This window comes from Arachis hypogaea, chromosome 14 (assembly GCF_003086295.3).
Source record: "Arachis hypogaea cultivar Tifrunner chromosome 14, arahy.Tifrunner.gnm2.J5K5, whole genome shotgun sequence".
Taxonomy (NCBI): Eukaryota; Viridiplantae; Streptophyta; class Magnoliopsida; order Fabales; family Fabaceae; genus Arachis; species Arachis hypogaea.
Genome location: NC_092049.1, coordinates 17751222 through 17765123, shown reverse-complemented (window position 1 = coordinate 17765123; position 13902 = coordinate 17751222).

Sequence of the window (13902 nt, the reverse complement as noted above, 5' to 3'; positions counted from 1 at the left end):
TAGTTGGGAATTTCATGCATAGATGTGGAGTTGAGACTATTGCGCCGAGTTGATTTAGTGTTGTCCAACCTATTAGGGCATTGTAGGCTGAACTCAAGTCGACCACAATGTGGTCTATCTTGAGTGTTCTGGATTGGTTCCCTTTTCCGAAGGTTGTATGTAGTGACACGTATCCCAGCGGTTGTACTGGGGTATCTCCCAATCCGAACAGGCTGTTAGGGTATGCTCTAAGCTTCTTTTCTTCTAAGCCGAGCTTGTCGAAGGCAGTTTTGAATAAGATGTCGGCGGATCTCCCTTGATCTATTAATGTGCGGTGGAGATTGGCATTTGCCAGTATGATGGTGATGACCATGGGGTCGTCGTGTCCTGAGATGATACCGAATGCATCTTCTTTGGTGAATGTGATTGCAGGGATGTCGGGAGCTTCCTCCTTTCCTTCGACATAATATACTTCTTTGAGATATCTTTTGCGGGATGATTTGGAGATTCCTCCTCCTGCAAATCCTCCATGTATCATATGGACATGTCTTTCTGGCGTACAAGGTGATCGCTCGATTCGTCCGACATCTTCATCCCTTCTTCTCTTTCTTTGATCATCATCCCGGGTGGCCAGAAACCGATCTAGTTTTCCTTCTCTTACTAATTTTTCTATGATGTTTTTTAAGTCAAAGCATTCGTTGGTGGAATGCCCTCGGACTCGGTGATATTCACAGTATTCGAGCTGGGGGTATCTTTTCCGTATGGTAGATTTCTTTGTAGACATCTACCAGGGATACCCTAAGAGGGGTGTAATTATGATATTTTTTATTTTTCTCCCCTTGTCGATCTTCCTTCTTTTTGGATTCTTTATCTTTGTCTCGGTAGGAGAATTCGAATTTTGAGATTTCTCCCAACCGAGAGTTTTCTTCCATGTTGATATATTTTTTCGCTCGCTCCTGCACCTCATCCAGAGATGTGGGATATTTCTTCGATATAGATTGGCTGAAAGGTCCCTCTCGTAGGCCATTGATGAGGCCCATGATGGCGGCCTCTGTTGGCAAGCTTTGTATGTCTAGGCATGTTTTGTTGAATCTCTCCATGTAGTTGCGAAGACTTTCCCGATCTCCTTGCCTGATTCCTAGTAGATTGGGGGCGTGCTTGGCCTTGTCTTTTTGGATGGAGAATCTGGCCAGGAATTTTTTGGCTAGGTCGTCAAAGCTTGAGATGGACTTAGGAGGTAAGTTGTCGAACCATCTAATTGCTGTCTTCGTGAGGGTCGTTGGAAAAGCTTTGCAGCGGATAGCGTCCGAGGCGTCGGTGAGGTACATTCTGCTTCTGAAGTTACTGAGGTGATGGTTGGGATCTGTAGTGCCATCATACAGAGTCATATCCGGGAGTTTGAAGTCCTTAGGAATTTTAGTTTTCATGATGTCCCTAGTGAATGGATCTTGATCTTTGCGTGAATTGTCCTCAGGGGTGGTCCGGGTAGCCTTTGCTTTGAGATCGACTTCGAGTTGTAGGATTTTATCTTCTAGCTCTCGACACCGCCTTACCTCTCTTTGTAGATCCTTGCCAACTTCTCGTTGATGCTGGCTTTCTTTTTCAAGTTGCTTTTAAACGATTTTGAAGTGCTTCTATTACTCCTGGATTTAATGAGTTTTTGTCTCCGTTAGATTCTGGAGTATCTTTTGGTGTAGCGTCCGTGTTTTTGTGCGGTGTTCGGTCTTCTAGATCTGAATCGTGGTCGTTGTCATGGTCGTCTGCCATGGGGATGGGATGACTTCCAGGTTCCCCGGCAATGGTGCCAATGTTCTGAGGGTTACCTGAAACTGTAGGCCGATCTCGGATGAGATCTTCTGTACTGGTCGGAGATGACGTGTCCGGCTGGCTAGTGGTGGTCGGAGCGGTTGTGTCTGACTTATCAGACTGGCTGCACTTCTGATCCTTGGTCACCGGAGGGTCGGGGGTACCTGCAAGAGACTCCGATGCTTAAGTTAGCACGGGTATTAAGCAGGTTTATTGTAGAATCAGAGTATGAGTTATACCTGGGTGCTCCAGTATATTTATAGTGGTTGTAGAGTGACCTTTCTAGATAAGATAAGTTAGTTATCTTATCTTATCTTTATCTTTGAGTTGAGGTCAGCTTATCTTCAAGGGAACCGCCCTTATCTCTATAGGCTTGGACGGCCTGTGGATTTGGGTCGTGTTCCTCTATTTAGGCCCTTTATTGGGCTTTCCTGTCGATTTGGCTGACCTCTTTGAGAAGAGGTCGGATAGCCTGACCTGAAGAGGTCGGTCGCTTTGTCACTGAACATCTCGGGTCGGATAGCTCGGCCCAGGGTGTGAACAGTTACTATCTCTGATCTCTGATTGTGCCCTTTGATTTGAAGCATTTGGAATAATGAGCTGTTTGATTCTGAGAAAGGTTGCATTTTTGGTGATTTCCATTTGGCATGCTTTGATGTATGATGGTTCTTCACTGCTGCCTCCAAAGGGTGCCCCTGGACTTTGGTGTGAGTCCTGGGGTTTCCCTTTTACTACTGAGTCTGCTACTTGCTGTTTAATTTTGCTATCCGAGTTATTACCTAATTTTTTCGGGCTGTCTTGGTAGTAATCCAATTTTTTCTTTTTTCTTGTTGTAGGACTAGTTGACCTCAAGTCTTCTCATAAAAATATTGTCGAGACATCCTCCCAAGTCCCTAATGGCATGGCCGACTGGGTGGATTCTATGGTTCTTCTGTGTATTTCGCTGGTTGATTCTGAATTTTGTGAGCAGCTTAGAAAGTTTCATAGGGTTTGTAGTAATAGCAGTGATGAAAGGAATTATGAGCTTGTATCTCCTACTTCTGAAGAGAGAGTTTGCTTTTCTACTCGGGTTGTTGGAGACCGTCCCCTTTTCTATGTGTATGACTTCTTTTTTAGTCAGATGAACATTACTCTTCCTTTCACTCCTTTTGAGACCAACCTGTTGTGGTCTTGTAATGTAGCTCCATCCCAACTCCACCCCAACTCCTGGGGCTTTATAAAAATCTTTCAATTGCTGTATCGTGAACTAGGTGTCCATCCTTCCCAATCCCTCTTCTTTTATCTCTTTGTTTTAACAAAACTCAGAGTAGTTAAGAAGAAGGCCGCCTGGGTTTCTTTTCGAGCTTCTCAGGGAAAGAATGTTTTTTCCATGTATGACGAATCTTTCCGTGATTTTAAGAACTACTTTTTCAAGGTCCGAGCTGTTGAAGGAGCTCGGCCCTTTTTCCTGGATGAGAATGATGAACCTACCTTTCCGTTAGAGTGGCAAAAGAATGTTGTTGTGTCGAGGTATTCGTGAGAGATGTTGGACGAGGTCGAGCAGGCCTTTGTGAATGTGTTGGAGGAGAATTGGGGGCAACCTCCTTATCTTGACACTAAGAGGCTTCTTGGGGACCCCTCGCTTCTCCGAACAGAGCTGGGTAGTGGCCGACTTCTTTTTTCTATCTGTTTTTGCTTCTTTTCTGATTTGTCTTCTTTTCTGATTTGTAACTTGGCTTTGTTGGTCTTCTGTTTGTTTCAGAGATAGCCAAGACTTCAGATTCCATGAAGGCCTTTAAGAAGGCCAAGAAGGCTACCGCAGCTCAGCTTGCTTCGTCCAAGGCTGCTGGCGAGGGATCTTCCCAGGTTCCTCCTAAGAAACCGGTCTCAGTTGCTTCAGGACCGGGAAGGATAATCCCTACACCCTCCAACTCATTTAGTTGATCCTCCTCAATCTTCTGCTGCTACCTCTTCTCAAGCTATAGGTCCTCCTTTAAAGAAACAGAAGATTGTCGAGCCTTTCGATCTTGATGCCCCTGATTTTGATGCTGTTGGGTTCGTTGATAATCAAATCGCTCCTTATGGCCGACTTCCAATGGATGATGTGTCCATTCTTCATCACCTGGATTTCATCACCAGGAGTAGCGTGAAGATGGCACATATGGGTGCAGCGCTCTTGCGAACTGCTCAGAGTATCCCAATTCATGCTACAAAAGCTTTCATGGAGGAGGCTAAGTCTGAGTTTGATAGGATTAAAGGGTTGAAGGAGGAGCTCGAAGTGAGGGTGGCAAAGCTGGAAAAAGAGTTGGAGGGCGAGAAAACTCGGGCTACTGCCGCTGTGGCTGTGGCAAATCTGGCTGAGGAAACGGCTCAGAAACATAAGGATAGCTATGTCCGGACTTATAGGGAGATGGTGGAGTTCCGGGAGAGGTGGGAATCTGCTCGGTCTAATTATGCCGAGCTCCAAGGTCATCTTGTGGGCAGTGTGACTGCTGCTTATGAGAATCTGAAATCTCAGGTTCGAGTTCTTGCTCCCGAGCTTGACCTGTCTCTCTTCAGCTTAGATAATATTGTTGAAGATGGAAAAATTGTCCTTGCCCCTGATGATGATGACGATGATATAGATCCTCTCCCTGTGTCTTCGGATAAGGCTCCCATTGTCCCGACTTCTTCCACTACTACTACTGCTGAGGTCAGTCAGCCTGAGTCCACCCCTGATGCTCAGATTGTTGATGCTGTCCCTATCTCGACTTGTCCTCCTTTGCCTCAAGATGCTGCTCCCGATGAGAACCAGGATTCTTGATAAATTTTCTTTGATATTTTGTATAGCCCGGTCTGTGGGCTTTTGGACTCTTATTTTGTAACTTTGTGGTCTAGATTTGGATATCTTGGTTGCTTTTCCTAGCAACCTTATTTAGAAAAACAAAGTAACTTTTTGAGCTCTTTGGAGGTCGACTGTTGAGTGGCCTTTTGAGCTTTTTATCATAGTAGCTTTTGCTTTATTTTCTGGATCTGTTTGTTTGCTGCTTTGGCATTTCTTGGGATCTTTAGAGCGTTGGAGTCTTGCTGTCCGACCTCTTTTGATTGCCTTTGTATTTTCACATTCGCAGCTTGATTCTTTTGAGGTCATGGCTTTCTGGGTCTCACTCGAAGTCCCTTATAGTGCATGCCTTCTGTCGGCCGAATTCTTTATCTTAGTCTCGATCGAAGTTATTTTTGAAGTTATAGCTTTCTGTAGCTTTGTCGAGCTGATTTTGTTGTGTCGGCCTCTTCTGAGTTATTTCTAGCAATCCATTTTTGGGTCTTTTGTCAGATCTCTTTTTTATGGATTACTTTTACTTTGTTGGGATGACTTCACCATGTCGGTCCCTTCTAAGTTATTTTTAGTAATCCTCTTTTTGGATCTTTGTCATGTTTCTTTTAGGGATTACTTTTATAACTTTTTGTTCTGGGCCGACTTCATCATGTCGGGCCCTTCTAAGTTATTTTAGTAATCCTCTTTTTGGACCTTTGTCGGGTCTTTTTTAGGGATTACTTTTATAACTTTTTGTTCTGGGCCGACTTCATCATGTCGGGCCCTTCTAAGTTATTTTAGTAATCCTCTTTTTGGACCTTTGTCGGGTCTCTAATGAGCGGATAATTTATACGCTTTTTGGCATTGTTTTTACATAGTTTTCAGTATAATTTAGTTAGTTTTTAATATATTTTTATTAGTTTTTAAATAAAATTCACATTTCTGGACTTTAATATGATTTTGTGTGTTTTTCTGTGATTTCAGGTAATTTCTGGCTGAAATTGAGGGACCTGAGCAAAAATCTGATTTAGGCTGAAAAAGGACTGCAGATGTTGTTGGATTTTGACCTCTCTGCACTCAAAGTGGAATTTCTGGAGCTACAGAACTCTAAATGGTGCACTCTCAATTGCGTTGGAAAGTAGACATCCAGAGCTTTCCAGAAATATATAATAGTCCATACTTTGCCCTAGTTTAGATGACGCAAACTGGCGTTCAACGCCAGTTCCATGCTACATTCTGGAGTTAAACGCCAGAAACAGGTTGCAAAGTGGAGTTAAACGCCAGAAACAGGTTACAAACTGGCGTTCAACTCCAAAAGAAGCCTCTACACATGTAAAGCTCAATGCTCAGTCCAAGCACACACCAAGTGGGTCCCAGAAGTGGATTTTTGCATCAATTACTCATTTCTGTAAACCCTAGTAACTAGTTTAGTATAAGTAGGACTTTTTACTATTGTATTTACATCTCTGGACGTTTAGTTCTTAGATTAGGGGGGCTGGCCATTCGGCCATGCCTGAACCTTCATCACTTATGTATTTTCAACGGTAGAGTTTCTACACACCATAGATTAAGGTGTGGAGCTCTGCTGTTCCTCAAAGATTAATGCAAAGTACTACTATTTTTCTATTCAATTCAACTTATTCCGCTTCTAAGATATTCATTCGCACTTCAATATGATGGATGTAATGATTGTGACAGTCATCATCATTCTTAACTTATGAACGCGTGCCTGACAACCACTTCCGTTCTACCTTAGATTGAATGGATATCTCTTGGATATCTAATAAAGGGAACCGAGTCCGAGTTATTAGTGTCTTCATGGTATAAGTTAGAACCCATGGATGGCCATTCCTGAGATCCGAAAAGTCTAAACCTTGTTTGTGGTATTCCGAGTAGGATCTGAGAAGGGATGGCTGTGACGAGCTTCAAACTCGCAAGTGCTGGGCATAGTGACAGACGCAAAAGGATAGTAAATCCTATTCCAATATGATCGAGAACCGATAGATGATTAGCCATACAGTGACAGCGCATTGGACCATTTTTATAGAGAGGATGGGATGTAGCCATTGACAACGGTGATGCCCTACATAAAGCTTGCCATGGAAAGGAGTAGGAATGATTGGATGAAGACGGCAGGAAAGCAGAGGTTCGGAGGAATGAAAGCATCTCTGCACACTTATCTAAAATTCTCACCAATAAATTACATAAGTATCTCTATCCTAGTTATATTTTATATTTTAGTTAGCTTTGAATTATCAAATCTCCATAATTATCTGAATCCGCCTGACTGAGATTTACAAGGTGACCATAGCTTGCTTCAGACCAACAATCTCCGTGGGATCGACCCTTACTCACGTAAGGTTTATTACTTGGACGACCCAGTACACTTGCTGGTTAGTTGTACGAAGTTGTGAAACAGAATTAAGAACATGAACGTGCGTATTGAGTTTTTAGCGCGGTTACCAAGGAAGGTGTTCCGAGGGTTACCTGAAACTGGAGGTCGATCTCGGATGAGATCTTCTGTACTGGTCGGAGATGGCGTGTCTGGCCGGCTGGTGGCAGTCGGAGCTGTTGTGTCCGACTTGTTGGACTTGCTGCACTGCTGATCCTTGGCCACCGGAGGGTGGGGGGTACCTGCAAGAGACTCTGATGCTTAAGTTAGCACGGGTATTAAGCAGGTTTTTATGTAGAATCAGAGTATGAGTTATACCTGGGTGCTCCAGTGTATTTATAGTGCTGAGATGTGACCTTTCTGATAAGATAAGTTAGTTATCTTATCTTATGTTGAGCGTGGTCAGCTTATCTTCAAGGGAACCGCCTTTATCTCTGTAGGCTTGGGTAGCCTCTGGATTTGGGTCGTGTTCCTCTATTTGGGCCCTTTATTGGGCTTTCTTGTCGTTTTGGCCGAGTTCTTCGTAAAGAAGTCGGTCCGCTTGACCTAAACAGGTCGGTCGCTTTGCTACTGAACATCCCGGTTCGGATAGCTCGACCCAAGGTATGAACAGAAGGAATGATCACGATTTCGCACACCAGTCTCTTTTAGGGATTACTTTTATAACTTTTTGTTCTGGGCCGACTTCATTATGTCGGGCCCTTCTAAGTTATTTCTAGTAATCCTCTTTTTTAGGGCTGGCCAGGCCTCTTTCCAGGGATTTACTTTTTATAACTTGGGTTATTGTGGTCGACTGGTCCGACTTCTTCGTCGGCCGGTCTTTAAGTTATTTTTAGCAACCCATTTTATTAAGACCTCGTCAAGTCCTTTCTATGGATCACTTTCGATAACTTCTTGCATTATTCTGTTTTTGCTTTTTCATCTTTGCCGATTTCGTAGAAATTGGGTTTGATCCCCGTTGGTTGACCTTTTGATGAATTTGGTTTTCATCTTTGTTGGTCTTTACCGTGATCGTGAAGTTAATTTGGTTTTCACTTTCTGCCGATCTGTAGCTTTATAATCGGGCGATGAATTTTTCCGTTTTCAGATTAATGCATCTTGATAAAGGTTTTGTAGAAAATCTGAAAAACTTTATTCAAAATAGAAAATATGCAAATATATACATGTGGAATTTTTACTCCTTTAGGTATTTTATGAGTCTTGGCTCGGTGTCTCATTAAAAAACCTTTTCAGGAAAAAGAGTGCACCTTATCCTAAGATCCTTATTACCTCTAGCTATAATTCCTTCGTAGGTTGCAAGAGTGCCATGACCTGGGAAGCTCTCGCCCTTCGAGTTCGGACAGTCTATAGTAGCCTTTTCAAAGTACTTCTATGACTCGGTAGGGTCCTTTCCAGTTTGCTGCCAGCTTTCCTTCTCCAGGTCGAGTTGTTCTGATATCATTTTGGATTAGGATGAGATCATTCTCGGCAAAGCCTCGCGGTACTACCTTTTGATTATATCTCGAAGCCATTCGACGTTTTAATGCCTCTTCCCTGATCCGAGCTCTTTCTCGGATTTCTAGAAGTAGGTCGAGTTCTTCCTTTTGAAGTTGGGAGTTGGTCTCTTCATTGTAGTGGATCACTCTGGGCGACCCTTCTTCGACCTCCACTAGGATCATTGCCTCCATTCCGTAAGCTAACCGGAAGGGTGATTCCTTTGTGGTGGAGTGTGAAGTTGTCCGATATGCCCATAGGACTTGTGGGAGCTCTTCGGCCCAGGCTCCCTTTGCATCCTGCAATATCTGTTTTAGCCAGGCTAATATGACTTTGTTAGCAGCTTCTGCTTGTCCATTAGCCTGAGGGTGTTCTACGGATGTGAATTGGTGTTTTATGTTCAGATCGGCCACCAGTTTTCTGAAGCCTGCGTCTATAAATTGAGTGCCATTGTCTATGGTGATGGAGTATGGAACCCCAAACCTTACGACAATGTTTCTATATAGGAATTTTTGACTTCTTTGAGCAGTGGCGTTAGCTAGGGATTCTGCCTCGATCTATTTTATGAAATAGTCTACCCCTACTATGAGGAATTTAACTTGTCCTGATCCTTGAGGGAAGGGTCCGAGAAGATCGAGTCCCCATTTTGCAAATGGCCAGGGTGAGGTTACACTGATGAGCTCCTCTGGCGGGGTAATGTGAAAGTTGGCATGTTTCTGACATGGTGGACATGTCTTCACGAATTCTGTTGCTTCTTTTTGTAAGGTTGGCCAATAAAATCTAGCTCGGAGTACTTTCTTGGAGAGTGCTTGTGCCCTGAGATGGTTGCCACAGATGCCGCTGTGTACTTCTTCTAAAACTTCTTTTGTATTGGAAGTCGGCACGTATTTTAATAGCGGTGTTAAAATCCCTCTCTTGTATAGAGTATTATTTATGATGGTGTAGTATTTTGCTTCCCATTTTAACCTCTTGGCTTCCTTCTTATCTGTAGGGAATGTTTCTATTTTGAGGTAATTAATTATGGGAGTCATCCATCCTTGATCCAGACCTGTTATGGTTAGGACCTTTTCTTCTTCCGAGATTGACGAGTTCTGCAGCATCTCTTGGATGAGGCTTCTATTATTGCCCCCTGGTTTGGTGCTGGCTAATTTTGAGAGTACATCAGCTCGAGCATTTTATTCTCGGGGTATGTGGCGGACCAAGTATTCCCCGAGTTGTCCGAGCTGTTCCTTGGTCTTGTCCAAGTACTTTTTCATGGTGGGATCCTTGGCTTGATAATTCCCTGCTATTTGTGAAGTGACTATCTGTGAGTCGCTGAAGATGATAAGCTTTTGAGCTCCAACCTCTTTAGCCAGCTTCAAACCAGCTAGTAGTGCCTCATACTCAGCTTGGTTGTTTAAGGCAGGGAACCCGAATTTGAGAAAAAGTTCGATTTAGGTTCCCTGGTCGCTTTCAATTATCACACCCGCGCCACTTCCAGTTTTGTTTGAGGAACCGTCTACATAGAGATTCCATTTTGTAGGAATTTTCGGGGTGTCTGCAAATTCTGCAATGAAGTCGGCCAAATATTGTGATTTGATGGCTGTCCGAGCTTCATATTGAAGGTCGAATTCGGACAACACGATTGCCCATTGTAAGATTCTTCCTGCTAAATCTGTTTTCTGTAGAATGCCTTTTATTGGCTGGTTGGTCCGAACCCTGATAATGTGGGCTTGGAAATACGGACAAATTTGTCGAGATGTTAATATGAGAGCATAGGCGAATTTTTCTATTTTTTGGTAGTTCAGTTCAGATCCTTGTAGTGCCTTGCTGATGAAGTATACAGGTTGTTGCCCACTGTCGTCTTCTCGGACCAATGCTGAGACTACTGCCCGACTTCCTACTGCGAGGTACGTATAAGTGGTTCTCCTTCCCGTGGCCGAGTTAGGATAGGTGGTTGTCCCAGGAACCTTTTGAAATCTTGGAAGGCCTGCTCGCACTCCGTTGTCCATTCGAACCTCTTTCCCTTCCTTAGAGTGGCATAGAAGGGGAGAGATCTTATTACTGATCCAGCTAGAAATCTGGACAAGGCTGCCAATCTTCCATTGAGTTGTTGTACCTCTTTGACGCAAGACGGGCACTTCATGTCGAGTATGACCCGGCATTTATCCGGATTTGCCTTGATTCCTCTTTGTGTGAGCATAAAACCCAAGAATTTTCCAGCTTCTACTGCGAATGTGCATTTTGCAAGGTTAAGCCGCATGCCATGTCTTCTTATAGTGTCGAATACTTGGGTGAGGTCTGACAATAACGTCTCTTCACTTTGTGTTTTTATTAACATGTCATCCACGTAGACTTCCATGATTTTCCTGATGTGGTCTGCAAAGACCTTATTCATTAATCTTTGATAGGTAGCTCCTGCGTTTTTGAGTCCGAAAGGCATGACGATGTAGCAGTAGTTTGCTTTCGGGGTTAAGAATGAAGTTTTTTCTTGATCAGATGGGTACATTGGGATTTGATTGTATCCTGAGTAGGCGTCCATGAACAAGAGGTATTTGTATCTGGAGGAGGCATCCACCAGAGCGTTGATACTTGGGAGTGGATATGGATCCTTTGGGCAGGCTTTGTTGAGATCAGTGTAGTCAGTGCACATCCGCCACTTCCCATTTGATTTTTTCACCAAGACAACGTTAGCTAGCCATAGTGGACACTTGACTTCTCTTATGAATCCTGCCTCCAGTAGAGCTTGTACCTACTCTTCCACAGCTTGGGATCGTTCTGGTCCGAGCTTTCTACGCCTCTGCTGTACTGGCCGAGATCTTGGGTAAACTTCCAGCTTGTGGCACATTAACTTAGGGTCTATCCTCAGCAACGGCGCCAATGTTTCGAGGGTTACCTGAAACTGTAGGTCAATCTCGGACGAGATCTTCTATATTAGTCGGAGATGACGTGTCCGGCTGGTGGATGGTGGCCGGAGCTGTCGCGCCCGACTTGTTGGACTAACAATGCTGCTGATCCTTTGTCACCGGAGGGTGGTGGTACCTGCAAGGGACTCCGATGCTTAAGTTAGCAAGGGTATTAACAGGTTTTTAGTAAAATCAGAGTATGAGTTATACCTGGGTGCTCCAGTGTATTTATAATGGTGTGGAGTGACCTTTTTGGAGATAAGATAGTTATCTTATCTTATCTTATCTTTGAGTGAGGTCATCTTATCTTCTGGGGAACCGCCCTTATCTTTCTAGGCTTTAACTGCCTTTAAATTGGGCTGTGTCCCTTTATTTGGGCCTTCTTTGGGCTTCTCTGATAATTTTGGCCGAACTCTTTGTGAAGAGGTCGGATAGTCTGACCTGAAGAGGTCGGTTGATTTGTCGCTAAATATCCCGGGTCGGACAGTTCGACCCAGGGTATGAACAGTCACTATCCGCCTCATGTCCCTCTTGGCCTAATTCCACTCCACCGTCCTTCTTCTGGCATTCGGCTTCAGTCGCAACCCCAACTCCATCAGTCTTTTGTACGTTCCCTTCGAACACCACTAAATCCAGACCACCACTTAAAGGTTCCTCACTCTCGCCGCCTACAGTTTCTCCCCCCACGTCCAGAAAACCGACCTCCGGAAACCCCTCGGCATCCCCAACCTCATGCACCACAAATAGATCAACAAAGCCTCTCCTCCATGCTATGGTACACATTTCAATTGCCTCTGTGTCACCTGTCAACAGCTTTAATTGACTCTCATAATCATCCCCAGTTGGGTCTTTGTACCATAACGCAGCGATGGTGGACTTCAAGTATCCAAGCTGCCTCAGCTCCTCGTATGCCTCAAACACACTCCACCGATCGCCGTCAATGTCTTCCACGACTGTAGATTGACCCTTCAAGTACTTGAGCACACCATTCTCATATCCAAATGCCCCACCATGGTGCACCCGCATGTTGAAGAGTGACATCTCCTTCCCGAACAACCCTATTAATCAACACAGGGCGTTAGTAAACCAACTAACAACAACAACAACAACTACAATCAGTTCAAACCCTAGCCTTCCACACACCTTCACACGATCCACATTAAACCCTAAACCGGTTACGTCCATCAACAAAGGAGAAATTGCATTCAAATAATGCTTACCTCACCAAGGGCTTTCTATAGGAACGAAGCCAAGTCAACAATGCAGGAAGTTTCCCAGCAACCTCGCTCGAGCTACCAACGCCGGACAGTCCTCGCAAGAAGGCCTTCCAAGGGTTTCACACAATCGTTTCACACAAACGTTTTACTCTGCAATCCTATTCTCAGACAATGCCTTGCTTGGGGAAGGCAAAATGATTTTGCGATAAGGAATAGCAACCAGCAGGGGCATTTTGGTCTTAAAAAATTATTTTTGGGCTCAAAGGACGATTTTAAAACAAACTGGAACCTTTGGGACCATTTTGTTGCAAAAAAAGGCTAGGGACGAAATTAATTTCTGGCCCCTACGTTAGGGACCAAAATCATACTTATCCCTTATTATTATTATATATTATTTTTTCCCCCACCAACACTAAATTTTTTTAAGTCCGTCACTGCATGTGTGTATATAAATGACTTAGTTGGACTTGATTAAGTAAATTATTTGTTGGTTGTAGAAATTTATTCTTATCTTTATGTAAAGTTGATAATTAAAAATTGTTATATAATTGTTCCAGACCCGATCTCCGGGCCCTTCCTCGGAACGGTCATTAAACCAGCATGTGATGAGACGCCCAAACAACGCGCTCCTCGCCTGACCATGAAACGGCCAAGAACTCCCCGAATTCCCGACCTCGACCGAAAAAACCAAACAACAATCTCCTTGTCAAACCACAACGGCGAGGAAAAGGTTCCTCCAGCGATGAGACCGAGCACCCTCACTCTCTCGCTCCGAGGACAACTGTTACGGATCCGACCCATGACTTCCACACCCGGAACAGTCTCCAAACCCGGTTACCCGGATTCAAACCGCTTCACCCTTCTAGAAGACCTGGAACCGGCACACTAGAGCTCTTAACCAACAATCAAATTCAAATACCTCCCTTATCTTAACCAGATAAGATAAGATAAGATAATTACCATCACTTATATAAAGGGGAGCCCCAGACCCCCTCAGGTATGTCATTCACTCTACGCACCTTATACCTCTCAGATCCATTCTGACTTGAGCGTCGGAGTGTCTTTGCAGGTACCACCCCCATTGCTCCAGTCAAATAATAATCCGACATCCGCCTCGACCCACAAATTCCCGATCCATCTCTCAACCCGTACCAGAGGCATCCAGTACAATAATATTTTAACCAAACTTGTCAAAATTTTTAATAATTTTTAAATATTAATTTTTCATAAAATAATTTTATAAAAATTTTTATTATTTTTACGTACTTAAGACACTTAAAAATAAATTTTTCTTTCTTTCTTTTCATTCCTTAAATCTGACAAAAGATAATTTAATAATAAAAGAAAAAATAATATTATTCACACCTATTGTATTAT